This window comes from Macrotis lagotis, chromosome 4 (genome assembly GCF_037893015.1).
Source record: "Macrotis lagotis isolate mMagLag1 chromosome 4, bilby.v1.9.chrom.fasta, whole genome shotgun sequence".
NCBI classification, from domain to species: Eukaryota; Metazoa; Chordata; class Mammalia; order Peramelemorphia; family Peramelidae; genus Macrotis; species Macrotis lagotis.
In genome coordinates, this window is record NC_133661.1 from 158,487,614 (window position 1) to 158,515,317 (window position 27,704).

At 36.0% G+C, this 27,704-nt stretch overlaps 1 long non-coding RNA gene across 2 annotated transcripts; it reads right to left on the reverse strand.

Annotated features, from left to right (window-relative positions):
• Nucleotides 1–401: 401 nt before the first annotated feature.
• Nucleotides 402–20,352, reverse strand: LOC141521691 (uncharacterized). 2 transcript variants are annotated; one of them, XR_012478041.1, is made up of 5 exons: nucleotides 20,282–20,352; nucleotides 12,543–12,599; nucleotides 9,789–9,878; nucleotides 8,893–8,954; nucleotides 402–6,908 (listed from the first exon to the last, which is right to left on the reverse strand). It is a non-coding gene; the product is annotated as an uncharacterized LOC141521691 (long non-coding RNA). The 2 variants fall into 2 exon arrangements; XR_012478040.1 differs by having other exon boundaries at nucleotides 20,077–20,341.
• Nucleotides 20,353–27,704: the final 7,352 nt, after the last annotated feature.

Here is a 27,704-nt window from a genome sequence, read left to right on the forward strand (position 1 = left end):
CAAGGACTATTCCCTTTAATTCGGGAAAAAAAAACCCAGATGTCTTATGGTTTGATCTGGTTACCTCTGAGAATTCTGTTCTCTTTAAGGATATGATTTCTCTCATCACACCCAATTTGGATCGAGGTACAACATGGAAACAAAGTAAAGACTGACGGAGTGCTATCTGTGGGGTGGGGGTGGGGGAGGGAAGCAAGATTGGGGGAAAACTGTAAAACTCAAATAATATCTTTAATAAAAATTTAAAAAAAGAACAATGATTGAGCCTTTACTATAAGAAACACAAAATTAAAACATCTAAATCAAATCAAATAAATAAATATTTATCTAGTGTTAACTATTCTCTAAGTCCAGTGTTAAGACCAGAAAATAAAAATTCAAGATTAAAAAAAATAGCCTGACTTCAAAGAGAAGTTTACATTCTAATGAGGGAAGACAACACATAAAAAGGAAGTGAAAGGAGAAGGTGGTAAGTTAGAGGACATGGGTCAGCAATGCAACCTGGAAAGGAATGAACATGTAACTTGTGATGGACCTCTCCCTTAAAATGGAGGTTCTTGAAGCAATCAGGCAATCAAAGAGAGAACCCCAAGGTTGGGATCAGGAATGTGTTGGGGCAAGCTCCAGAATTTCAGATTGTTAAATTTTTTTATTGTTTTTCAGTCATGTCCAACACTTCGTGATTCCTTTTGGGGTTTTCTTCACTATGATGTTGGAATGGTTTATCATTTCCTTCTCCAGTTCATTTTACAAATGAGGAAACTGAAATAAACAGGATTGAGTGATTTGCCTAGGATCACATAGCTAGTAAATATCTTTGACTGGATTTGAACTCAGATCTTCCTTTCTACTGGCCTGGCATTCTATCTACTGTACCACCTAGATGCCCATTTACACCAGAAGTTGGAAAACACTACAAAATAAGAGTTTGATTTATTATTTTGTTATTTGTTTAAATTTAGGTAAGAGATAGACAAAATATTAATAATGCAAACTGAACCCAAAAGTATTTACATGTTTTATTTTAGATGTTTTCTAAACATTAATCAGCATACCATTGGCTACAAAATATTTCTAATATGAGAAATAATATAGTGGATTCCAGAATAAAAGTTTACTATGGCCTGGTAAAGAAAGCCCAAAGGAGAGGAATCAGCCTGGAAAGGAATGAATCTCACAGTCAGATGTTAGCTAGACAGAACTGTATTGGCGGGCCTTGACCCATATGGGATACTGTATATGTGTGTGAAGGTGGCAATAGGAGACTAGTCCCCATCTGATTTTGAAATGAAATAGAAACATAAAACTGTGCAAATTCAGTTATATTTTAATGGCAGGAAACTAATAACATGGGCTGTCCCTTGCCACTTTGTAAATTTTTTTATTAGATCAAATTTGGTTGTTTTCAAGCATTTTCTTTTCATTTTATAGGTTTTTTTAAAAATTCCTTATTCCCTTCTACTCAACCTTCTGAAATGCCCTTCTCCTTTTTCTATCCTAATCCATTCTTTCCTCACTTCCATCTGCTGGAAAATTATTAATATATTATTAACATAATGATAGAAATTGTTAATATGAAATGTATTATTACCTGCCACTCCCTAAAGGATCTAACATTGTCAGAATGTCAGTGGCATTCCCATCAAGATAGCATTGATTGGGTTGTGATGATGTAAATTTTTAAGTCCCATCCTGAGGTCTTGCCTTGTGATGGAATCTACATCAAACTGGATCTAGGTCTTTGACGTCCTTGCCCCCTTCCATGGGGATTTGTGACATGGACAAAACATCCAGAATGAAGTGGTTTTCCTTGCCCAAATTGCTGAGGGTGGTTGAGTTCCTATGACCAGGACTTGCTACCTCAAGAGTGGGCCTTGCTGCTCCCAAAGATAAAAGATACTTTTGAATGATTTTGGAGTTGGGAAAATCCACTGGACATCCCCCAGGGGGGCAGTTTGGTACCTTGTTATCTCCACTTAAAGACACTTTATTCCTCAACTAATGGCTTTGATTTATGTCAGAAATTAAAACTTCAACCTCTTTCATGAAGACTTTCTTGATTCATCTCCATTCTTTTTCTTCTAACCTTAGAGGCACTAATTAGGCTATATTTGTGTCCTCACACTTGAAAAAAATGTTTCAAAAACATTTTCTTATATTGCTACTGTTTCTCCAACTAATAGACAATATTATATGGTGGATAAAATACTAGACTTGTAGTCAACAAGATCTGAGCTTTATTCTTGCTTTAGATACTTATCTGCTTGACTATGGGCAAGTCATAACCTTTCTGAGCCTCAAGTTCCTCATCTGCAAAATGGGACTAAAAAAACTCAACATATACCTTACAGGTGTCTTGGTAAGGTCAAATGAAATTTCCTATGCCAGGTGCTCTATAAAAATGAACAATTATTATGTTGAAGATCTCCAGGGCAAGGACCAAGCCTTCTGTGTCCTCTGTTCTCCTTGGCTCCTCCTCCAACTCTCCTTCACCTAGTGAATGTAGTGCTATTTTTTAAAATTGGGGCTGACATTTTGCAAGGTCAATTTTGATGTGAAGTGTGAATAAGACCTACCATTTTTAATGGTTCCAAATTCTTTTCTTGACCTTGCCACCTCTTAATATTATCATCTACATTTCTCTTACCTTTAACTGCTAAGCTAGGAGTTCTCCATACCTTGCTCTCTCACCACTTACTTACTAATTACTCAAATTCTTGTGACCTGGTTTCCATTCTAGGTCTCAAGTGCTTTCTCAAATGTTAACAATGATTTAAAATAACTAAAATCAAACAGTCTTTTTTTTCCTTCTTTTCAAGTCTCATTTTTCTTAACTTTTTGGTAGCCTTTGACCATGCTGAGAAGGCCTACTTCCTTCTGGATGTTGTCTTCTCAACTGATTTCCACAACCTTGCTCTTTTCTTGGTTCTTCTACCTGCTGAACCATCCTTTTTTAGACTTCTTTTCTTCCTCCTATCCATGGAGTGTATGACCTCCAAATCGCTGTCCTAGGTTCTCTTTTCTGGTTTCTTCAAATACTTCTTTGATGATTTCATTTGCTCCTGTGGAGCAATCACTTATTACCTCTATGCAGAAGACTCCCAAATCAATTTTTTCAGGCCTAATCGCTGTCCTACTGTGAAGTTTTCCATACTCTATGGTGCGTTGTGATCCTTCTCTCCTTGAGTGGTCCTCTCTGACTCAATGTCCTGCTAGAGCATCTTGAACTCAACATATCCAAAATTAAACTAACATAGTCTCTCTGACTCAAAATACATACAACACATATTCATGCTACTCTGTAACAAACATTTTTAAAACAGTAGGGGTACATGAATCTTAGAAACACACAATAAAGCAATGAAAATGCATATATATATATATATATATATGTATGCATGTATGTATATATATATATATACTTCTTGCTATTCAGTCCTGTGACCCCATTTTGGAATTTTCTTGACAATGATACTCATTGAATTATAGCCCCAAGTCCAAGCCTTGAGACTCATTGTTTAGGGTTTGATGGCTTAGAATGAGTGTAAATTGCAATTGTTTTCTTTTTGATCATAAACTCTGAGGGTCTTTCCCCTTCCAGATGGATATTTTTGTGATGATAATAATTGGACCATCTTTTGTCTCAGTTTGTACTTAGCCTTTAGTCACTGAATGTATAGTGTCTAGGGGAAACTGAGACCAAGGTCTCCCACTGCATCAGAGTCCATTGCCAGTCATCTTGATCTATTTCTTGATTCTAGACTCCAATTACTCTGGAGGAGAGAATGAGGTTGATGACTGCAGAGCTTTGCCTTATTTAAATCCAATTCATTTTCAAGTCAAGACATCACCCTCCTGATGTCCTTGGCCCTCTTCAAAGGATGAACAACAATTGTCTCCAGGATGAAACACACAAACTCCTTAGCCTGACATTTAAGATCTACTACAATCTGGTCTCATCTGGCCTTATTTTACCCCCACTCTCCTTCATGAATTTTACATTTCAGTCAAACTGGCCTATCTATTCTCCCCAATCCAATTGCCAACTCCACTCCAATACATTTGACCTGGAGATACATCATCCCTGGAATGTACTCCCTCCTCACTTGTACCTTTCAAATTCTTTTTTACCTTCAAGACTAAGATGAGGTGTCACCCTTTCACTTTTACCTTCAAGACTAAGATGAGGTGTCACCCTTTCACTCTCACTTTCTCCTCCAGAGTCACCTGTATCCAATGGCCAGATTTAACATTTCATTAAATTCATATACCAATATCCCTTTTACAAAGAGAATGATCCCTCAGTTTGCAATTTTCAATTACCATAAAAGAGCTGTTACAAATATTTCTGTACATATAGATCCTTTTCCTCTTTTAAAAAAATCTCTTTTGATTAGAATCCTAGTAGTGACATAGAGAGAGGTTAAAAGATATACACAGTTCAGTAACTTTCTGGGCATAGTTCCAAATTCTTTTCAGAATGGCTGGACCAATTCATGCCTCCACAAGAGCATGATAGTGCACTGTCTTCCCATCATCACTCCAACATTTATCATTTTTCTCTTTTACCATCTTTACCAATCTGATAGGTATGCAGTAGAACATTATTTAATTTGCATTTTCTAATTATTAGTGATTCAGAGTATTTTTCCCCATGATTGTTGATAACTCAGGATCTTACTAAACAGAGATGGTATGATCTAATGGTATCAAACTCAAATAGAAACAAATGCTTGAAGGCCACATATTGTTTTAGAAAACCACAAATTAGTAATATCTGTGCTCTATTCCATTTTTATTTATTTTGTTAAACATTTCCCAACTACATTTTAATTTGGTTGGAAGGGGAGACTCAGGAGTTTTGGCAACATTTGATACCTCTGGTCTAGGAGATAAGCTGGGACTAGGAGTCAAGAAGGCTTTCTATCACACCTCAGTACAAAGTACTATAGCAGTCTAAAAATAAGGTAGTTGGGATTCAATGGTCTTTCATACTCTTTTCATTTCCAAATCTATGATCTTATAAAATATTTGTGTAATGAATTAAAGTAGAGTTCAGGTTATAATATTAAGAACTGAAAGGACCTGACTAATTGTTTAGTCTCACTCCCTCATTTTAAAAAGGGGAGAATGGAAGCCCCAAGAAGGAAAGCAATTGGCACAAAGTCACACAGGTAGTATTCGAGCTAGAACTCTATTCCAATAGTTTAATTTCAAATACAGTACTTCTTTCCAATTCTGTTTATTAAATAGGGAAGGGAGAAGGATTGCATCTGGACATCAATTGATATAGGGAGCCCTTACCTGAGGAAATTCCCCCTACCAATGAAGGAGTACCTTCCCTGAAAATTATAGCCTTGAAGAGCATAAAGAATTAAGTGACTTCCCCAGTCATACAGACATAGATAGGATTTTCCAATTCCAAGCTATCATTCAACAGAATAGAAAGGACAATTTTGCACACATGTGCATGCATACATGTATATATTCATACATGTGCATTACATACTGACACACACATAACCTGGGATACTTAAAACTTTGGTTTTGTTCAAGAGCACTGAGTTAGGAGCCAGGGGACGTGAGTTCTCTAATCTAAGTTCAACCTTTATGTGACTTCAAACAAATACTTCATTTCTATAGATTTTAGATCTATAAAATGAATGGGAAGGTCTCTCAAATAAGCTCTAACACTTCTAATTTTCATATATTTTGGTTTCCACCTCAATCTGTGAAAATCATAGAAATTTTAGAATTAGAAGGGTCCTTAGAAATATCTAATTCTTACAATGAAGAAAATATGGCCCAGAGAAATGGAGTGATTTTTGGTGTGGGGGGGGATAATTAACCTCAGGTTTCCATATTCTTAGTTTGATTTTCTCTCTACTACATAGAATATACTGCATGGAATATATTAAAGTCCAAATTTAAAAAATAATTTACATGTTTTCTGGTGTTCAATATCCTCTCTTATCTGAGGGACAGCTAAACATAACAAGGCCATTTTAAATTTATTAAGCCCCTTTTTTTTCTCTCTATCTCATTTGAGCATAGTTCCCTTTTTAAAGTGTTTGCTCCTGGAAAGCAAGGTAAGAAAACAGATTGGTGCATCAACTGTGTATGGGCAAGTGATTTATTTTTAATGTGACTAAACAAGACATATACCTGTCTATTGAAATGTAATCACAGACTCATCAGGGACTCAAATGCCAGTTTCAACAAGATGTTATTTGCATGACAATATCTATCCATATATTTAACTGAGATTTGGGAGAGATAAAAGGAGAAAGAAAATAGGGATGAACTGAGGGGGAGAATTTTGTTTGCAAAATGTTATCTCTTCACAGAATATAGCTCTGCATGCATGATGTAACTTCAGGGACATGTAGAAGTTATTCAACCTCTGTCTCCCCACCCCCAGTCCAACTACATTCTCTTTCCATCCAATCTACTGATGCCAGAAATTTCATAATTAAAACTTCATTTAGAGTCAACAAAATAAGGCCATACCTCTCATTAAAATGTAGATCCCCTAGGGAGAGGTAACAAATTAAAATTCATCAGTCATTTCCATCTCAATAAGAAAAAATTTACTTGATGCTCCAATGGGTCCAAGATCTCATCAGTAAGGATGCTCCCAGATCATAAACCATCTATGTCTGCCAGTTTGGTACTATTCCTGTAAATCCTCCACAGTGGGTCCCTCCAATATAACAAATGTTCTCTTAATATATATATATATGTATTTATAATGTGTTGCAACCTGTTCACATCCACCAGGTTCTTCTGCATTTACCTTTCCGTAATTCTCACTGTCTAATCTTCAGAGACTAGAATGTTCCATGATTCTCAGACATGCATCTTCACTAGAACATCATTATTAGTGTCCAAATGCTGGGCTTTTGTTCCTGGAAGAAATTTGGGATCATTAAAAGAACTATGCAGTTTCCCAAAAGATGAATTTTATGGGTCACTCATCTAATTTCATATCTTGATAATTGACATTTTTTATCCATTTTGTAAAATTTCTTTATAGATAATTAGGTCAAATGAATTTATGGAATCCTTTTCTGAAATCAAGTTTGAAAGGGAAAGTCAGAAGTCATTTAGCCTTAGACCAAAGAAAGAAAACTAATTAGGGACCAAAAAGTAGGGAAATAGAAATCTGGGCTCCCTGAAGATTTTATGTTATGGCTGACCTTTCTTTTTTTTTCTTTCTTTCTCCAATATATAGTATATTGCCAAATACTTAGTATATAATAGATGTTTGTGAACTATTTATATACAGTACTTTGTAGCAACTTTATGAATTAATGTCAAAAACTTACTAATCTCAATAATCTTTTTTTATTACTGTGTTTGTCCTGCCCTCACTCCCTAATTCTTCTATTCTTAGCACCTAGCATCCAAAAGAAAACCAAGTAGAGTGAAGGCCAAAAGATAATCAAAGAAGAAAAGCAGGGATATCTTACTACAAGCTTCTTCTTTTTTCCAAGCATTTCTCTAAGCTTGCTAATTTCTGTCTCAATATGCATTTTTTTCAAATAATATTTTATTTTTTGCTATTACATGTAAAAAAGAGTTTTTAACATTTTTTAAAGTTTTGACTTCTAAATTCTATCCCTCCCTTTCTCCCCTCCTCTCTTCTTGTAATGGAAACAAACTGAGAAAGGTTATACATGTGCAATTATATGTAACATTTTCATCAATATGCATTTGTGCTAAAGATCTCCCTTTTCATATGAGCTCCAGAAGGTCACATCAAGTTCAAGATATTCTGTGAATCAGAACCAGCTCAATATCATAACTCATAAGCCTCTACCAATATATTTATTTTTATCAGTCAACCAAGATGTATATTAGTTCAAAACAATGATATTTAATCAAATAGCATAGCTAAAAATAGCATAAAAGTTCTCATATAACCATGTGTACATTTTCTCACAGGTTCCCAAACCACCAATGCATACATAAAGAGAACATCTGATATGGAAACATGTAATAATATCATATATGAATATTACACAAAGGGAACACATGTGGCAAGGATATATATGTAGAGGGTCCATATGCAGGGACATATGACAAACAAATATTTCTGACACTTCGGATATTCTCTGATGATGTGATCACATTTTTCTCTGTTGTATTCTGTATCTGTACTCTGTCTGTCATTTTTTCTAAGTATCCTTACTAGTTTCATGATTACTGAAGTACTTTCTCTTATCATCTGCTGGCCTTGCAATATTTAGCATCTTAAGACTTCTTAGCCTCATTGATGTTAACTGATACTTTCTCCTACCATAGCTTATAGTACCTAGAAAGCCTCTCCCTAACAGGAAGAACTACAATTCTTTTAATGCAAAGTTAAGGGTTATAAGCCACCATACTCAAGCAAGCAGCCCATGTGATTGTTGAAGTTAAAAATGCAAAAAAGGAATGTCAATATAAAATGGCTATAAAAATATCAATTAAAAAAGTAAGCAGAATGTCTTCATATAAAATTGTCTATTATTTTAGCCAGTTTCTCCTTTTGTTTATAGGAAGCTCTTATGAGGGTAGTGGGCATTAAGTCATATCCCCTGAAAATCTCCAAGAGTTGTCTAAATAAAAAGCTTCAGTGGGTAGCAGACCTTGGACCTGAGGCAGTCAGAGGCTGAGCTCCATAAGGTTCTAATATTCCTTTCCCATTTTTCCAACAGCCTCTACTCTGAACCCTTTAGGGCAAGATTTATAAGGGACAATAACTACATATGAGGCAATTATTTGATTAGGTCCAAGAAAATTATTTTTTAGTGATTGTTATACTTTTCATTGTAAGTCTACAAATCCAAAAGTTATTTTATTGAGTCACCCCCGCCCCCCGACACACACACCTCAAACAAAACCAACCTCTCAGGGCTGTGATGAGAAGGCTCCTTGACTCTCAAGATTTCTTTGACATGCAAAGGGATCTGGGTCAAAAAGAAAAAAATAGGCATGTCATCTATCTCCCTTCCTATTTCACCTTTTTAATATATATATATATATATATATATATATATATGTATATATATATATACATATATATATATACACACACACACATATGTATATGTATATATATACTAACAATAAAATCTATAGTGTCTTGAGCTACTACTTTAGATTACTATGAAACTTCTTGATCTCTCTAAATATTCATTCAACACTTTGTTCCAGGAAATAAGTAAAAGGCTTCAAAGAGAAGCAAAATCTTGATATACAGAACCTGTCCCTGTGGAGCCTACTATTTAGTAAGGACACAATAAGAAGAGCTGATTTTTATGCAATGCTTTAAAGTCTGCAAAGTTTGAGCCTTTCAACTCTGTTAGGTACCCATCATTAGGAAGCATTGTTACCATTTTATAGATGAGAAAATAAAGCTAAGAAATGTTAATTACCTTGCTCATAGACTCACAACCAATAGTCAGTATTTGAATTCAGATCTTCCTGAGTCCAGCATTCTATCCACAATGCCACACTATTTGGACATTAGACTAGATAACTCGAAAGCACACCACTCTATGGTCTGTATATCATGCTTTAAAAAGATAGAAAACTAATACAGAATTTCTGGTCATGGCAGAAACTGGATGGTGAAAAGCAGCTGGTGAAAAGACAAGTGACATCACTGACTTCCCTACTCTCTGAGAACACATTCTTACTTGTCCTTTGTAAGTGGCCAAGTACATATTCCCAAGATTGACCAGGGTGCCTTTATAAATTGCTAGAACTCTAATGGAAGCCTCCTTTTTACTTCTTTTTACCTCCTCTCTCCGTGTCCTTTTTGAAAGCCAAACAACTCTTCATATCACAGATCCAAATGCAACTAACAGACAGTGCCATGGAGATGAGAGCTGCAAAAAAAAAGTATTTAAGGTTTAGAAAAGAAGCTTTGTCCAAATGTCAACACCACTGCTCAATTTCCTTCAAACCAGAATGTTAAAGAGCCCTCTGCCTTTTTCAGCTCAATCAGGACTGACATCAAAACCTCTTGATAGAGCTTCATCTCAGGAAATGAAAAAAAAAAGCAAAAGGCAGAAGACATCACCCAGGAGAACAGCAGAATGTTCATTGATGGACAGTTCCCTCAAAGCTAAATCACCCAGGTCTTGGGGGGAAAGGGAACTTCATTAAGTTAGGAAGATGGTTACCAGGGCTATCTACCTTCTTTCTGTGGGATTTCCCACTGTTCCAAATGGTTTACCTTTTTTCCAACTGGCCTTTAAAGCTAGGTTTACCGACACATAAGTTAGAGAAACTTTGAAGCCTTGGAGAAATATTTTTTGTTGTTTTTAAAAATAGGAATGGGGTGAGGGCTGAGTCAGGGGAATAGAAATATACACAAGACATTTTTAGTGCCCTTTACCAATGGAAAAGTCAGGAGAAAAACAAAATTATATTATGGATAATTCAGTTGGCTCATAAAATTAGCATGCTGGCAAAGTCTCAAAATTGAATTCTCATTTTTTTTAAATGGAAAAAAAATCGGAGAGACATTGGCTAGGGGAGAAAAAGGCAGATGAAGTCACCTAAGAGAGCAGGCCAAAAACTCAAGGTCCAGGTATGGTCATTTCCCTTAAATCTATGTCACTCAAATCTTCGTGGGGGTGGAAACTTCAGAGACTAAAGAATTATTTTCTGAATTTTTCTGTTTATATTTTTCTCCCAAGTTTATTCACATCTCTAGCCAGGTTGTAAGGAACAGCTTGGAAAAATATTTCAGGCTTGGATCAAAAGAGTTGTTCAGCTTTAGGCTCTTATCCTATTAACTCCCCAACCCTTGGTCTCTGGAGCTGGGTTACTCCTGTAATGTGCTATAACAGAGCTCTGGGCTTTATGCCTCACTCTTCCAATTTCAAGCCAAGTCCTGAGGCAGACTCATAGACAAGGAACTCCAGGTAGGTAGCACATGTGAGACAGACTAGCAATGAGGGTAATGGGCATTATGTCATATCCCCTGAAAATCCCCAAGAGTTGTCTAAATAAAAACCTTCAGTGGGTAGCAGACTTTGGACCTGAGGCAGTCAGAGGCTGAGCCCCATAAGGTTCTAATATTCCTTTCCCATTTTTCCAACAGCCTCTACCCTGAACCCTTAGGGCAAGATTTATAAGGGACAATAACTATAAGCTGAGTTGCCTATAAACTTCTTGTGGCCCAGAGCTTTAAGTCAAAGGCTCAACTAGTTTTTACTTTGATGCTACTCATAAAGATAAAATTCTTGTGCACTTTCAGTTGGCATTTGAGAGATCATTTTGTCCAGGCTTTTGCCCATAGACAAGCATATCTATAAAGCAAAAATCACAAAAGGCAAAAGAGAATGTTTACTCTCAGTTTCCCATTCATCAGAATGAAGTCTCTTAACCTGGGAAGAGGATATCAGAGGTGGAATAAAGGCAGGGAAAGTCTTGGATTTCCCAAGGTTTCCTAACCAATTCCAAATCATTTTTCAGGCAAGTAGATGGAAGAATGGAATAATGTATGTATGGGTTGGAACTGGAGTAACCAAAAAACCTAAGTTTACATTCTATCTTGGGTATTATCACCCCCATTTTATATATAGTATCTGATATTATAAATATAAGTATCAGAACTATATAAAATGCACATATAACATTTTATAAATCTTAAAGTGCTACTCCCATGTATTATTATTATTATTATTATTATTATTGTAGCTATGAGGAATAAAAAATAATAGAGCATCTTAGAAAAGTATGTCACTTTTCCTAAAAATCCCAAGACATATACTAAAGTCCATATGGTTGGTGAGAGGGATACTTTGGAGGAAACAAACTTTAGAATTACAGGCTAGATGGAATCTTTGGGATCATGTATTTTAGTGATCTCTAGTAGTGTGTATGCACGTGTGTGCATAAACACACATGCATGTGCATGTACACACACATACATGTGCATGTATGTAAATCCCAATCACTAAAATATATCTGTGCCTCCCTAACTGGCATTGTGCAAACCCTTCTACAAATCCTTTGACAGATGAGGAAACAGAAGCCAAGAACAGTTAAATGACTTGACCATGGTCATTATCTTTAGCTAAGAGTCAAATATGGGATTTTAACTCCCATTTTCTGGGTCTGCAGCTAGCATTCTTTTGACTGTACTACCTGAATCTCTAAACCTAAGCTCCTGGATGCATGTGAACCCGGTCCAGTTCCACCTAGTCTATTGTGGCTGGCTCACTCCTGTAGACCAATATGCCCTATCTCTAATTGCTATCCTGGGTAGGTGGGTGTCAGAATGGAAATCAAATGAGAGAAAAAGTACTAAATATAGGTTTCAAGTCAGGGCCAGTCATGGGTAAGTAAAGATAATCTTCTTTCTAGATTATTAAAGGGACCCTGGTAAGAGAAATAGCTAATCCAAACTATCCAGAATGTCTGAGTACCCAAGTGATAGGGCATTAGAGTAATTCAAAAGTCTTTCTTCTTATGTCCCAGAGATGCCCCAGTTTCTGAGTATGCTCAGTTCTCATATTAATTATGAAGAAATTGTTTACCTTCTAGTTTTCTCAGTTTTTGCAGCTATTGGGAGTTTCAATGCAACATATAACCATCTGACAAAAGACCAAAGGAAAGTGTCAGTGTCCATTAATGTAATAAATATCAATAGAGCAATACATCTTTAAATTTTGAGATAAAAATGAGAAACCCCATTCTTGGAGGCTTTAATATTTTCTTCTTTCATCTTTTTTATCACCATGTCCATGGAATTGGGATCCATGTACTCTACTTTGGAGACAACTGGCCTAGGAGTCTCTTGGTAGATTTGCCTCCAAACATTGATAATAACAACTCACATTTATGCTTTCCTCAAAACAATTTCCACGAGACAAATGAGATCTTAATTTAATATTCCTATTAAATAGATGAGGAAATTAAGGTTCATTTAGGTGACTTGTCCAAGATCATAAAGCCATTAATTTGGATTCAAATTCTGACTCCTGGGGCAGCTAGGTGGTACAGTGGTTAGAGCACTCGCCCTGGAATCAGCAATACCTGAGTTCAAATTCGGTCTCAGAAACTTAATAATTACTTAGTTGTGTAGCCTTGGGAAAGCCACTTAACCCCATTGCCTTGCAAAAACTAAAAAAAAAAAATAATTCTGACTCCCAAGTCCTAAACTTCTTCCAAGCCCTCATGCTGTCTTTCCATGTCATTCCCAGAAGGGCTACCTTTTCCTCAAATCTCCCAGGTCTGTCTGTGAGAAACCATCATGATTGGGAAGATCTATTCTCACCTTTATCCCCCCGCCTTTTCTCTAGCAAGTAGCACAGTGGTAGAAATGCGGAAAGGAGTGGTTTAGCTTCCTGCTGCTTCTCTTATTACTTCTCTGTCCCCATTTTCCCGGCCTCCCACACTCTAAGATCACTAAGCAGAAAATAGGGCACTGAGCTGCCCCCAAAACTTTAATCCCTGAGAGCTCTGCCCTCTCAGCAAAATGAGGTCACCCAGTCAAGCAGAGTGGCCAAACACAGTCAGTCACAGGTGAGAAGAATAAACAAAAGGGAAACACTGGAATTATTAAAGGAAGTTTAAGATTATTCAGGGGGATGGACTGAAATTTGGGGAAAGAAATGAAAGATAGTTCTCCCTGTAATTATTCATTCTTTCATTTGGAACATATTTATGTATCTGAGAGACTGCTGTGTCTTTTAGAAGGGTTCAAATTCCACCCTGGATATTCAATAGCTGTTAACCAAGGGCAAATCAATTTTATCACCTGAAAATGTGGACATTGATGCCACTAGTACTTGCTTCATTAATAGGGATTTGTGAGGCTCAAGTGAGATAAAAATGATGATCCTGATTAAGTCCCCACAATATGGCAACCCCTAGCATCTCAGGATGAAAGGGATCATCTTGAGGGGATATGTTTCTAGCATTTTCACTCCTGAAATCCCATAACTATACTTTCTATCAACAATCAGCCAAATAGCTTCAACTAGATTTTAGAAAAGACAGTTACAAAGAAGGCATAGTAACAATGATCAGTCTCTGCAAAACAGCATTTCTTCCCACCCACCCAAAAGCATTCTCTCCACAAATAAAAATAGGGACTGTGGGAGGAGAGTCCATGGGAACAACACAATAATGATAGTGAGGTGGATGTATAAAGATCACTTGTGGTAAAAGGGTAGCTCACAAATCATGCCTTAGAAATTCCTTTTTTCCCCTTTGAAGAATCCTCAGGAAGTTTCCCTTAGGTATGAGATGAACTCCAAGGGTCAGTGGCTTTCTAGAATCTATAGCATGCATTCCTCTCTACTTTGAGGTATCACACTCCTTGAAGCTTACTTTCCTCTGGTGACCATTGCCCCATGATCTTTTATCTTTAAAGTGCTTTTCCACTCCCAATGAAGATAACTTCTGTCATCAACCTCTGCCACTCTGCTACTACTGCTGCCATTCACCTCCTACCTCTTCTGGGAACTTTCATGGTACTTCTGCTCCTTCCAATTTCATCAAGTCACCTGGACACTTTTACATTGGAATAATCATTCACTAAATATCAGGAAAGAAAAAACCCAGAAAGAAAGAGGTGTCAAAGAGGTCATGCCATGATGGCTGAGGGAGAAGGAGAACAACCAACCTTCCTTCCACCCTACTCTTGGAAACAGTTTAAACTATTTATCTTTTTTTTTTAGGTTTTTGTAAGACAAATGGGATTAAGTGGCTTGCCCAAGGCCACACAGCTAGGTATCTGAGGTCAAATTTGAACTCCTGACTCCAGGGCCTTTGTTCTATCCAGTGTACCACCTAGCTGCCCCCTGAAAGCAGTTCAAATTAGTTCTACCTCTTAAAGTCAAAAAGGATAAATATTCAGGATTAGAATGGTTGTTTTGAAAACAGAAAGGATAGACTGAATTTAATTGGTCTTATGAAAGAATTAACAACACTTTATAACTGTGTTGGATAAAGATAGTAACCAAAGATGATTCAAATTCTAAGTCTTGGTCACTGGGAGAATGGGGGTGTGATTAATACAAATATGAACATCAGGAGAAATAGTTGTCTAGGGAGAAATTTAATTTTCAATTCAATTAGTGAATATTTCTAAAATATCTACCATGTGCCAAAGAGTGTGCTGGGAATATAAATAAGAAAAAGAGAGACAGTTTCATGCTCCTTGAAGCTTACTTTTTGTCCTCTAGAAGCTTATGATCTAATGGAGGGAGGATAATGTACAAGAGGAAGCTGGAAAAGCAAGGATAGGAGTGGGTGGGAGGAAAGGGCAAATCAAGTAGTTCAAATCAAACAGAGTTGCAGTTAAAAAGTAGAGAGTGAACTGGAAAGTCCCAAATCTTTGACCTCCAAAAAAAAGAAACTTTGGGAACTTATTTCTCCATGTTCCAGCCTTTCAAACAGAAGGAAGAGGAAGAGAATGAATTTAATTTTGGATATGAAATACAAAGGGAAATAGAATTTTCTGAAAAATTTCCAGAAGAGACCTATTCCTAGACTCAAAGCTGTAAAATGAAGTTTTAAGAATTGAGAATTGGAACTGTAACAATTTTTTTCAGTATCTATAGCAGAAGAGCTAGGGAGAAGCAATTCTTATGAGCTTCTTCTTCAGGGACTCCTACCCAAGAAGAGCTAAGGAAATGGGAGGGATGGGGAGCTCACATGGGATAGAACCTAGACTATAGTATTAGGATCCATTGTGATGCCATGATGCAGAGTCCATGATGCAAAGAGACCAATGGCACTGACTCTGGGATCTGAAATTTCTTTCCTTAGAATCATTCCTTTAATTTAAAATCTATTTCAAGTGAAAAATACTGTCTGAGAGTTACTATCAGTTTACAACATCTTAATTAAATTAATTTATCAGATTAGCTTGTCACTGAGTATAGCCCTGAGAGAAAGGAACATGTATGTGACCCAAGTTCACTTAGAAGACAGATGTGGAGTAGGGAAATATCCAGAGCAGGAATCTGAAAGAATGAATGGGAAATGTGGAGACATGCTCAGTCACGATGCATCATCACTGGGTTCCTGCGGAATAAAAAGGTACTAGACTCCTGGAGGAAGAGGTTGTGATGCTTGAATGGGTGGGGGGGAGGGGATGCTGAAATAGGATGCAGAGATAAGTGCAGAGTACTCATTGGAACTGGAAGGGATCTCATAGAGCACTTAATCCAATTCCTATATTTTATAGATGAGGAATCAGAGCCTCAGAGAGATAAAGGGTGATGTTAACATAGGTGATATGATTAGATTAGAATTCAGGTCTCCTAATAATCTAGCTTTCTTTTCTACCATTATACTGGCACAAATTTTTCTAAAAATAAATAATGCTAATCAGTTCAAAACAGAACTGAGGTACTATCTCCACTCTCCATCAAGGAATTCATATGCTCTGGATCAAAAATCTGTCATCACTGGAGACCAGACTGGCTTCAGACCTATAATGAGAGTACTTAGGCTCCTTTTTTTCCCCCACCTTCTTCATCTCATTATATCCCCACCCTATCCCATTGTGGATGATTTAATTAAAGCCTAGGCTTTGGGAGAGGTTACATTGGGAGGGGTTACATTGAAAGGTAGTCATTGTAAAATATGAGTCAGGTGTAATATACTTTCAACATACAAAAGAAATATAAAAAAGTCAAAAGACTGAAATTAAATAAAATAATGTTAGGGATCCCATAGCAAAAGAATAACTGAACCAGAAAAATTGATCGAAAAACAATGTAAGAATCATTGGACCCTTGTGAACTGATCCAACCATTCTGGAGCACAATTTGGAATTATGTATTCCTAAAAGACTATAAAACTATTCATACCCTTTGATCCACTAATACTACTTCTAAGTCTATATCCAAGAGATTGTAAAAAAGGGAAAAGGATATGAACGTTGAAAAATATTTATAGCAATTCTTTCTGTGGTGGCAGAGTTGGAAGCTGAGGAGATGCCTATCAATTAGGGAATGGCTGAACAAGTTATAGTATATGAATGTGATGGAGTACTATTATTCTACAAGAAATGAAAAGTGATCAGATTTCAGAAAAACCTAGACTTACATGAATTGATGCTGAGTGAAGTGACCAGAACCTAGAGAACATTGTACATAGTAACAGCAACATTGTGTGATGATCAAGCTATAATAAACTTAGCTCTTCTTCACAATACAGTGATCAAAAACAATCCTAAAAAGACTTAAGATGGAAAATATTATTCCCACTCAGAGAAAGAACTATAGAGTCCAAATACAGATCAAAGCATACCATTTTCCCCTTTTTTATTTTTTTTTCTTTCTTTTGGTTTTTCTCTTTTTGTTCTGATTCTTCTTTCACAATATGACTAATATGGAAATATGTTTAAACATGTTTGTGCATGTGTAGCCTATATCAGATTGCTTGCTATGTTGGGGAGGGAGGAGGGGAAAGGAAGAAGGGAGAAAATTTTATAAAAATGAATGTTGAAAACTAGCTCTAATTGTAATTAGAAAAGAAAAATTTTAAAAATACTATAAAAAAAGAAAATATAACCCCCAAAGAACCAATTCGTCAAGTTTTTTAAAAGTCATGGAAAAAAAATCTCTAGATCGCTTAGAAGTAGAGGGCAAATTAAAAATAGAAAGAAAAAAGCTATTGCTCACTTCCTGAAAGAAATATCAAATTGAAAATAAAAAACATCACAGTAAACTCTAGATATGCTAGGTCAAAGACAAAAAAAAAGCCACTAAAAAGAATAAATCTAAATATGGAGAAACCATAGTATCATAACAAGATTTAGTTGAAACCACTATAATGAAACAAAGCATTTGGAGTGCAATATTTCAAAAGGTGAAAAATAGAAGCTTATAACCAATAATAACTCATCCAGCAAAACTAAGTATAATCCTACAAGGGAAAAATTGATTTTTTAAAGAAATAGAGGATTTCAAAGTATTCCTGATGAAAAGATCAGAATTGAAATTTTGAAAGACATTGTCTGCCAAATCATGGAAATACCCATATGTAATATACAATATTCTTGAGTCACATTAGATTTGGCACAGAACATCACACATATATAAATAGCTAAATATATATGTGTGTGAGAGAGAGAGAGAGAGAGAGAGAGTGTGTGTGTGTGTGTGTGTGTGTATGTATATTGCTATTGCTTCTATGTAAAAATAGAAACTCTAAGAAATGTGTTCATAAATAATTAATATTTTTATGGGGGGGGGAAGACACCTATTTGTGACATTCTTTTAAGTTTAATCTATATTACTTTCTTAACTGGTTTGAACCCTAGACTCTTCTGTTTGACTTTTAAAAATAATTGCAAATTAGTTCTAGTATATCTTTCCAGTTTCATTAGACACTACTCCCTTTCTTGTGCTTGATGGTCCACCCAAAATACTTCTTGTTGTTCTTCTCTCCTAGCACTCCATCTCCTACTGTCTCCCACTGTCTCCCTTGCCTGAAATATATTCCTTCCTCACCTTTGCCTCATTAGAGTACTTCCCTCCCTTCAAGAACAAATTAAGTGACATCTTTTAAATGAAACCTTTATTGATTACCCAAATGCTAGAGCCCAGTTTTCTAAATTACCTTGCACTTGACTTCCTTGTATTTATTTGTACATATGTATACATTAATATAAGCATGTGTGCCTATTGTATATGTATCCATATGGTTTTTTCTCTATATAAGCACATATATAAATAACATTTATGCAAGTATATTGTCTTCCTTAATAGAATGTAAGTTCTTTGATCTAGGGACTGACTGTTTCACTTTTGTATTTGCATCTATAGAGTCTAGTCCCTTCTTGGTGCTTAATAAATGCTTATGGAATGAACTATTACTCTATGCCCCACCACCCTGAAATCTGTATACTTAATTCTTGTTATTGGTCATCTCATGAATTTTGAAATGGGTTATGTTTCCAACATAGGCTAGGCCAGAACAAATTAGTCAGCATGGCAGAAAGAGGCAGGTAGGGAAAACTTTATTTTTCTAGCTTTTAATATGATAATAGAAGCAAAAATAATAACAATTTACCCTCTTGTAGTGCTTCAAAGTTTTCAAAGCTTTACAGAAAGAGGAATGGATATGGAATCATAATAGAGCTTGAAATTCAGTTCTCAAGATCAATATCACAGGATAATAAATTTAGAGAAACAATCTAGTTCAATTCTAGAATATTACAGATGAAGAAATTGAAATTCAGAGAGGTTAAGTGACTGTCACTTAGATGTTATCTGTTCTGAGAGTCAGACTCAGTTCCTCTGACCCCAGAGCCTGAATCTCTGAATCTGGGAATCTTTCTATTATACTAATAAAAATAACAGCTAATATTTATAAAGTATCTTAAAGTTTGCAAAGAACCTTACAGAAGTAATCTGATTTAGTCTTTTTTTCCCCTGATTTAGTCTTGACAACTTCGTGAAGTAGGTGCTATTATTTTCCCCATTTTATAGATAATCTCAGGTTGAGAGAGATTAAGTGATTTGCCCAGGAACATTCAATTGCAAAGTGTCCAAAGAAGTGTTTGAATTCGGTTCTGTCAATAGTCTATCCACTGCACCACCTATTAGCTTTGTTACCTTGGATATATCACAGCCTTTCTGAAAAAATGACACAGTTGGAATAGAAAAACTCTTTGAATCCTTGAAGTTCTAAATCCCATGAGCCTAAGGCCCCCTACATATGGTATATCATTTAATTATCTCAATAATCCTATGAGGTGGGAATTGAAAATATTATCATCCTCATTTTACTGATAATGATTAAAGAGTTTTGTCCAAAGACACACAATTAACTATTAAAGAACAGAATAGGGACTTTGACCAATATCCTCTTGATTCCAAAGATGTGCCAATAAATGTGTAAAAGCTAGATCTCAAAAACAGGTACTGACACACTTTAATAATTAATTGTGTTAATAATACTGTCTCAAGCACTTCTTTATGTCTAGGCAATGAACAAAAATAAAATAAAATAAATCAAGTCCTAAGTTATAGTACCTCTTGATTTCTGTGATGTCAAAAATCACACTAAAAATTTAATAATTGGCTTTTAAGAGCCTATACTCACTGCCTCCAGCACATGTCTGATTTTCAAAGCCAGTATTTTTTCCACTGAAGGTAGTTCCTCACTTCAAGAAAACAGAAATTGTAGGTCCACATTTATATTTTCCACATCTGGCTATTTACCACCTGGATTAACTCTGCCAAATCTCAGGGTGTTAATAATATTTGTGAACTTCTTGTGAATGGAATCATTTTTCCCTTCAACCTACCACAAATTTTAATTTCACTGTGATCTTGAAAATTATGAGCTCTGGGAATCCACATGTCTATTACCCGTGACCAGAGTAATGAAACCAACAGTTAAACTTTTGTTAATACTTCTCCTGCTAGTTCTCTAGTAAATTTTAACTGGGATATCTGAGAGCAGTTCAACTTTCAACTTTTCCAAAAGACAGCCAAGACTCACAGCAAAGGATTGAGCAGAAAATAAAAATGACTTTGGAAATAAGTTGAGCAGGAAACAGAAAATCTCTTCTGTGATGAAAAATGTGCTTTATTTATTATTTTTTTATGCATTGTCCAGACTTAAGCAAATGATAGAGAAAATGTTAATGCAGATTGAACTTTAAAGAGTGTCATTACTACATTTTTTCCCCCTAGAGTTGTCAAACATTGATCAGCACATCCTTAGAATCAGAGGACCAAGGTTGGAGTTCTTTAATAGTTAACTACGTGACCCTGCATAAATTATTGAAACTCTCTGATCTTTTTCTGTAAAAGCAATTCCCACTTCATAGGTTTCTTGGGAGGATTAAATTATATACCATATGTATATAGTAGGTAGAGCTGTAACTCTAGGATCATGGCAGAGTTGTAACTAAGGCAGAGTAACTGAGGCTTTTTCCAAGAGTGCGAGTATTTTTTTGGGGGGGGGTATTTCTTTCCCAGACTTCCTGCCCTCCATTCATAACACTCTTTTATCATCTACTCTCTTGCCTTAGCCTCAAGGCCATTCCTTGCACAGCCTCTATGATACAATTAAACTGACTTTCCTGCTGTTCTTCTTCCTGCTATATTTCATCTCCTTCTGCTTCTTTTTACTGACTGTCCACAAGTTTGGAATATACTTTTTCCTCACCTCCATTAAAAGAGAATTATGATTTTTACATCATTTAATATGATATATTATCTTATGCATAATTATATATTAAATATATCATACATGGTATGTATAATGAATATACTCATAATTTAGATTACTCAGAGCTCTGTTTTCATAGGCAGACTAGTGTGGGAAGCAGAGAAAACAAAGCAGACTGGAGCAATTACAATCCTACATTCTTCCCCTGACCTATACTTGCCTATTTTAAATGAAGTAAATCAGAAAGCTATATGAACTATTCTGCACCCCCCAAAACTAAAGAATCAACTTGGTCATTCCCACAGGATGGACATCTGTGTTATACTTCCTGGATGGTTATGTCTGCTGTAATCATATTGTTCTGCACTGGTGGACTTGTCCTGGAAAGATCATTCAAGCCCCCAAAATGATTGTTCTTATGATTCAGCTTCCCCCTTCTATTTCCCCTTATGATCATATATAAAATTTCTGCTTCCATTGTAGCAAGATGAAGAAATTCCAATTTTCAAATCTGTTGCTTGCAATGAAAGTAATTAATTAAACTGCTATCTGATTACTAGCACTTTGTGTTGACCTTCTCTGTTTCACCAGATTAGAGATTGGTTCAGTAAAAATTCTGTGAACACCTCTAATTCATGAAATTCACCTCTTCTTCAAAATTTAGCTCAAACACCATCTTCTACATGAAACTTCCTGATCCCCCAAATGTTAGTTCATTTTTCCCCAAACTATATTGGGTATATTTTGCTTATATTTACTGATGCACATGCTATCTCCCCTCCAAAAACTGTGAGCTTCTTAAAAGTTGGAAATTTTCTTTTTGTCTTTGCTGCCATACACCTTCCCCAAGGCCCACTTCTATCCACTACTTTCTCCTTCCCCATCACATTTGACTGGCTTCCAAGAATGCTGATGCTCTCAGGCTCAGGCTTAGGTTCAGGCTTAGACAAACATTCCATCTCTATATGAAGCAGCATAGGCAGGTTCACAGAGCATTAACTTGGACTTCCTAGCTCTTATTTCATATCAGTCCCTGGGTCACCCATAGAAAAGTCCATCATATTTACAAGTTTTCTTGCTATCTCTTTACAAACCTTTTTTCTCAATGAGAGGTATGCCTTGCTTTTTAGCAATATAATTCTCAAAATCTATATTCAAATAACTTCCTAAAATCAAGAGACTGGAAAAGAAATTAAACTGTGTTTTGTGATAGACAAAAAAAGAAAACAAAAGCACAAATAAGTAATATTAAATAGGTGACTGGGAAATGGTGGTAGGGGGAAGTTAGTGGTACAGTGGATAGAGTACCAAACATGGAGTCAGGAAAATCTGAATTCACATTCAGTCTCAGACACTTACTAGCTATGTTTTGCTGGGGAAGTAACTTAACCCCTATTTAACTCAGTTTCTCATCTGTAAAATGGAGAAGGAAATGACAAGTCCCACCAGAATCTTTGACATGTAATGGATTTATTATTTTAATGAATAAGTAAATATCTTAAAAAATTTATCATTAATAAATGATTAAAAGATAAATTGAACAATTATCAGATGAAGAAACTGTGGTCCAATAAATATCAATAAATATAATTCATATAAACAAAAGCTCTTCAGAGATGTTCAGTAATTTTTAATAGTGTAAAGGGATCCTGAGATAAAAAAAGTTTGAGAAGCTCTACTCTATTAAAATACCTTCTCAGACACTTATGATCTATGAGAACTTCTTGTAGCAGTGAAAGTTGAATGATTTGTCCCAAGTCACGTAGCCAAGAAGTGTCAGAGGCAGGAAATAAATGATGGTCTTTCTTGCTCCAGAGGTCAACTCTCTAACCACTAATATATGTTACCTCTTACATTATGAATGTAATAAAGTAATACTGTGCTATAAGAAATGATCACAAGCTCTTAGATTTAGAGATGGAAGGAAAAATGAAGGTCACCAAATTCAATCCCTCCACTTTCACAGTGGAATAAGCAGCAACCCTGAGAAAGGTTAGTGATTCCTGAGATCATCATTTGAAGCATCTACTGACTCTTCATCTAACACCCTTTTCAGTTCACTGTGCCATCAGGGACATGCATATAAGAGCATAGGACGACTTGTATGAACTGATACAGGACAAAGAAAGCAGAGGCAGGAGGATAATATTTCCCAATGGCTATATTATAAATGACTGAAAATAATATTAAAAGATACCAGAATTTAGATTATACACAATGTTTGATATTGATTCTTCTTTTGGGAAAAAAAAAGGGTGTGAACTATGGGTTTGGATTCTTGCATAGGTGATCAGTTACACTTGATTTGTTTTACGTACTTGTTTGTTATTGGTTATTAAACAGGATTCTATTGTGGGAGAGGGAACTTATTGGTAAAATTTTTAATTGTACATTTTAATTCAATTTAAATTTAAAAAATTTTAAAACAACCCCCCAAAAAAAGAAAAAAGGTCACTCCTTATTTCTAGCTCTACACAGATGTTGAAGTATTTTTTTCAAAATAAATGCCCAATGGGAGGAAAGGCAGATTGGCAGTTTTTAAAGGCTGCTATGAGATAATGTTCTGGTTATCTACCCATAGGAGGGGAAATAAATTGGGAATTGAGATTCAGACTGGTTCAATCAGAAAGATGATTCAGAATGTTCCAGAAGAGCTACCTGAATAATTATATCTATAGGTGAAGGAAGGAGATGAAAAAAAGAGCAAGAGAAGGGAATGGGGAAGTCTCTGGAAATGAATGCTGAATGTGATTGACTGGAGAGGCAATATGGTATGGAGAAGAGAGTTCAGGACTTAAAATCAGGAAGACCTGGGTTTGATGGTAATTTATTAGATGTGTGAACCTGAAAAAAAAATCACTTGAAGCCTCAGTTTCTTCATAAAATGAGAAGGTTAGACTTTGTTACCTCTCTGTAAGGTCATTTCCAGATTTTAGTTTGTGATTTTTTGAGTATATAAGGAAGAGGAGGGGTGAAACTTTGACTCAACAAAGCTTGTCTCAGCTAGTTCCAGAGTGGGATCAACTTGCTTTTTCATAGCCACAAAGGGCCTTAGCTTTTATCTAATTGCCTTGATCCGATGATCACTTGCTTTCATTTAATGGAGACACTAAGATGGTACAGCGGTTAGAATGCAGGACAGAATATGGAAGGCCTGACTTCAAATCCTGCCTCAGACATTAATTGTGTCTGTGTAACTATAATCAAGTCATTTAACCTCAGTCTGCCTCAGTTTCCTCATCTATAAAAAAGGATAATTATAGTTCCAATCTCACAGAGACAAAATAAGGAAACAAAACTGAAATGCTTTGCAAACCTTAACATACTAATTAAATGCTAACTATTATTATTAATAATAATCATGCAATGCTCAATGCCCTACTTCATTGTTCAAATGGGTCACCCAAAAATCTGAAAATTTTCTCTGTCACATTCATCAAGGGAGAGGAAATAGAGGGTGCTGAGAGAAGGGAGCAGGATTTAGTTGATCAGCCCCCAACATAATGATCATCAAGCACTTTGAATAAATTTGAAAGCACCGTCTGAAAATGAACTATTGTTACTTATGTTAAATGGGGAAGAGGATGAGGAAGGAAATAAACATGTATAGAATGTCTACCATAGGCCAAGTGATCAAGGCAATGGTCTTCAAGTATTGATTTGAGGAGACTTTTGAGGTCAGTCCAACTCCTCCACCCCTTCCACTTACCACTCATCCCTTCGCACCCCCTCCAGTCCCCCACCTCCTGACACCTCCCTCCCCACTTCCATCAAATAGATGAGGAAATAGTCTAGAGAATTGCCCAAGGTCCCAAGGAACAGAGTTGGAATTCACACCTAGGACTTATGACTAAATCTAGTATTGTTTTCACTGCACAGTGAGAGGGTTATTATGTGGAAGAAGGATGAGATCTATTTTCCTTTCCTCAAACAATGGTGGAAGCAAAATGAGTGGAAGTGACAAAGAGGTTGATGATTTTGTCTTGGAAAAAGGAAAATCTTCTAACACCAAATCTTCTAACAAAAATTGATATGGAATCTATTGGCACAGGACCTGGGGAGTTGCCTTTCACTGTAGATATTTAAGGGAAGACTGGATGATCATTTGTCATAAAGCTGTGCTGGCCTCCTGAAGTCTGTTTTTTAATTGGGGATATGCTATTAAATGTGACATAAGACAAACATTTATATAATATATATTGTTATTCTCATGATAAGAAAACTGAGGTACAGAACATTAAATTATGGGAGATGGGGGAGGTCACTCTGCTAAGGGGAGTTTGAAGAAGTTTTAATTTTAATACAGGTCTTCCTGACTCCAGGACCAGTAGTCTATCCACTGTCTCACATAGCTATCCTTAATAACAAAGGATAAAAAAGCAGTTTAGAACCTAGAGAGGACCATGCTCTAATATCAAGGAATTAATTTCTAATGTTGGAATTTCAGGCACCAAAGCATCTGCTGGGGAGAAACTGTGAACTTGAAAAGTCTGTTCACTGGACTGTTTGTTGAGACCTAATTTGAGGCACCCCCATTAATTAAACTGTGTGTCCTTGAGCAAATCACTTAAACTTCTTGAGATTCAGACTTCTCATTTATAAAATTAGGACAATAATATTTACATTACCTGTAGCCCAAGGATAGTGTAAGGATCCAATGAGGCAATGAGCATAAGACCTTTTGTGACCCTAAAATGCTATACAAGTGTTTGCTGTTATTGATGCTAATAATTATAATATTAATCATGCCAACTATGTATGAATGGAAGAAGCTGCCTGGATCACTTAGCTAATTCAGTCTCAGATTTGAGCAAAAAGATACTGAGCTAAAGGGTACATCTGCCTCTTAGGGATCAGTCAATAACCCCCTACTTTTCTACCACTTCTGATTCCAGGTAACTTGTCTGTCCTAGACAGGAAAATAGAAAGATAAAAGGCAATGGGGTACAAGGGAAGATGGCTTCTCATCACAAGTATTTCACCTTTGGAAGGCAACACATTGCAGTGAAAAGAGCTCTGGATTTGGAATTTAAATTCCCAGACAGGATTTAAAATTTTTAAATTCTCTGAGCCATGATTTTCTCAAGGATAAGACTAGGAATTTGGGTTGCCATCTCTAAATTTATGATCCAATAACAATACATAGAGCATTGCAATTATTTTCCTCATTTTATCTATTATTTTTATTAGTTGAGAGTTGCTAGTGTGTTGTTATACAAATACTAATAGTCTCAATTTTTTGTATAAAATAATTAAATTATTTACTTAGATCGTTTTATGAAAAGTGAGGAAAAAAAGCACAATTCTTTGGGTTTTTTATGACTTTTTTCAATTAATGAGCACTTATTTTTCCCTCTCTCTTACTTCCTACACTTCTTTATTGAGAAAAGAAACAAAATCATTGTGGCAACTATGAACAATCAAGCAAAACAAATTCCCACAGTTTTTGTTCACTTGCTTGTGTTGTGTCTGACTCTTCATATCCACATTTGAGGTTTTCTTGGAAAAGATATTAGAGTGGTTTTGCCATTTCCTTCTCCAGCTCATTTTACAGAGAAGGAGACTGAGGCAAACAGGGTTAAATGATTTGCTCAGAGATATACAGCTATTAAATGTCTGAAGCCAAATTTGAACTCAGGAAGATGAATCTTCTGACTTCAGATTTAGCTTTTTATTCATTACAACACCTTGCTGCTTTCATGTTGTTTATGTACAAAAATGTGGATCTTGTTCTGCAAATTTAGTCTATCTCTTCTCTGTCAAGAACAAAGTAACATGCTTCCTCTTTTGACCCCTGAACTGAGGCTGGTCATTCTATTGATCAGAGTTTTTAAGTCCCTGAAGTTCATTTTTGAGAATTATTGTAGAAATTGTTTTCCTGTTTCTGCTCACCTCCCTCTGCATCAGTTCATGCAAGTTTTCTTTAAAAGTATCCCTTTCATCATCTTTTACAGTCCAATAATAATCCAACTCATTTGCACACCTTATTTTGTTCAACCATTCTCCAGTTATTGGGTATCTCCTTGGTTTTAGTTCTTGCCATCACAAAGAATTTGGTATAGTTTTGTTTTGTGTGTGTGTGTGTGTGTGTGTGTGTGTGTGTGTGTGTATGACTTTCCTCTCTTTCTATGATCTCTCTGGGGGTTATAGACTCAGTCATGGTATTATTAGGTCAAAAGGTGTGTGCACAGTATAATAACTTTCATAATATTTTTAGTAAAAAAAAAAGTAAGAGAAAGGCATTGCTATATCAAATTCTGCAGCCAGAGTTTCAAGATCTCACCCTGTCTAATGCAGTCTGGCCTCAGCCAGCTGCACGTAGCAAACCTTGTGAGTCCAGGGTGGAGATACTTGGCCCTCAGTCCTAGTCCTAGGGGTCCTCACCAACACTCAGATTGGAGTGAATGAAGCTATCAAGGCTACCTATGAGGAAAGATAGAGGGTGAGCCTGGAAGTGGGACCCAATTCACATTTTTAATCTTGCTACTTTCTTTATTTCTCTTTCTCAAGCCCAGCAACTGCTTTTCCTCAGTGGAAATGCCCTAGGGTTT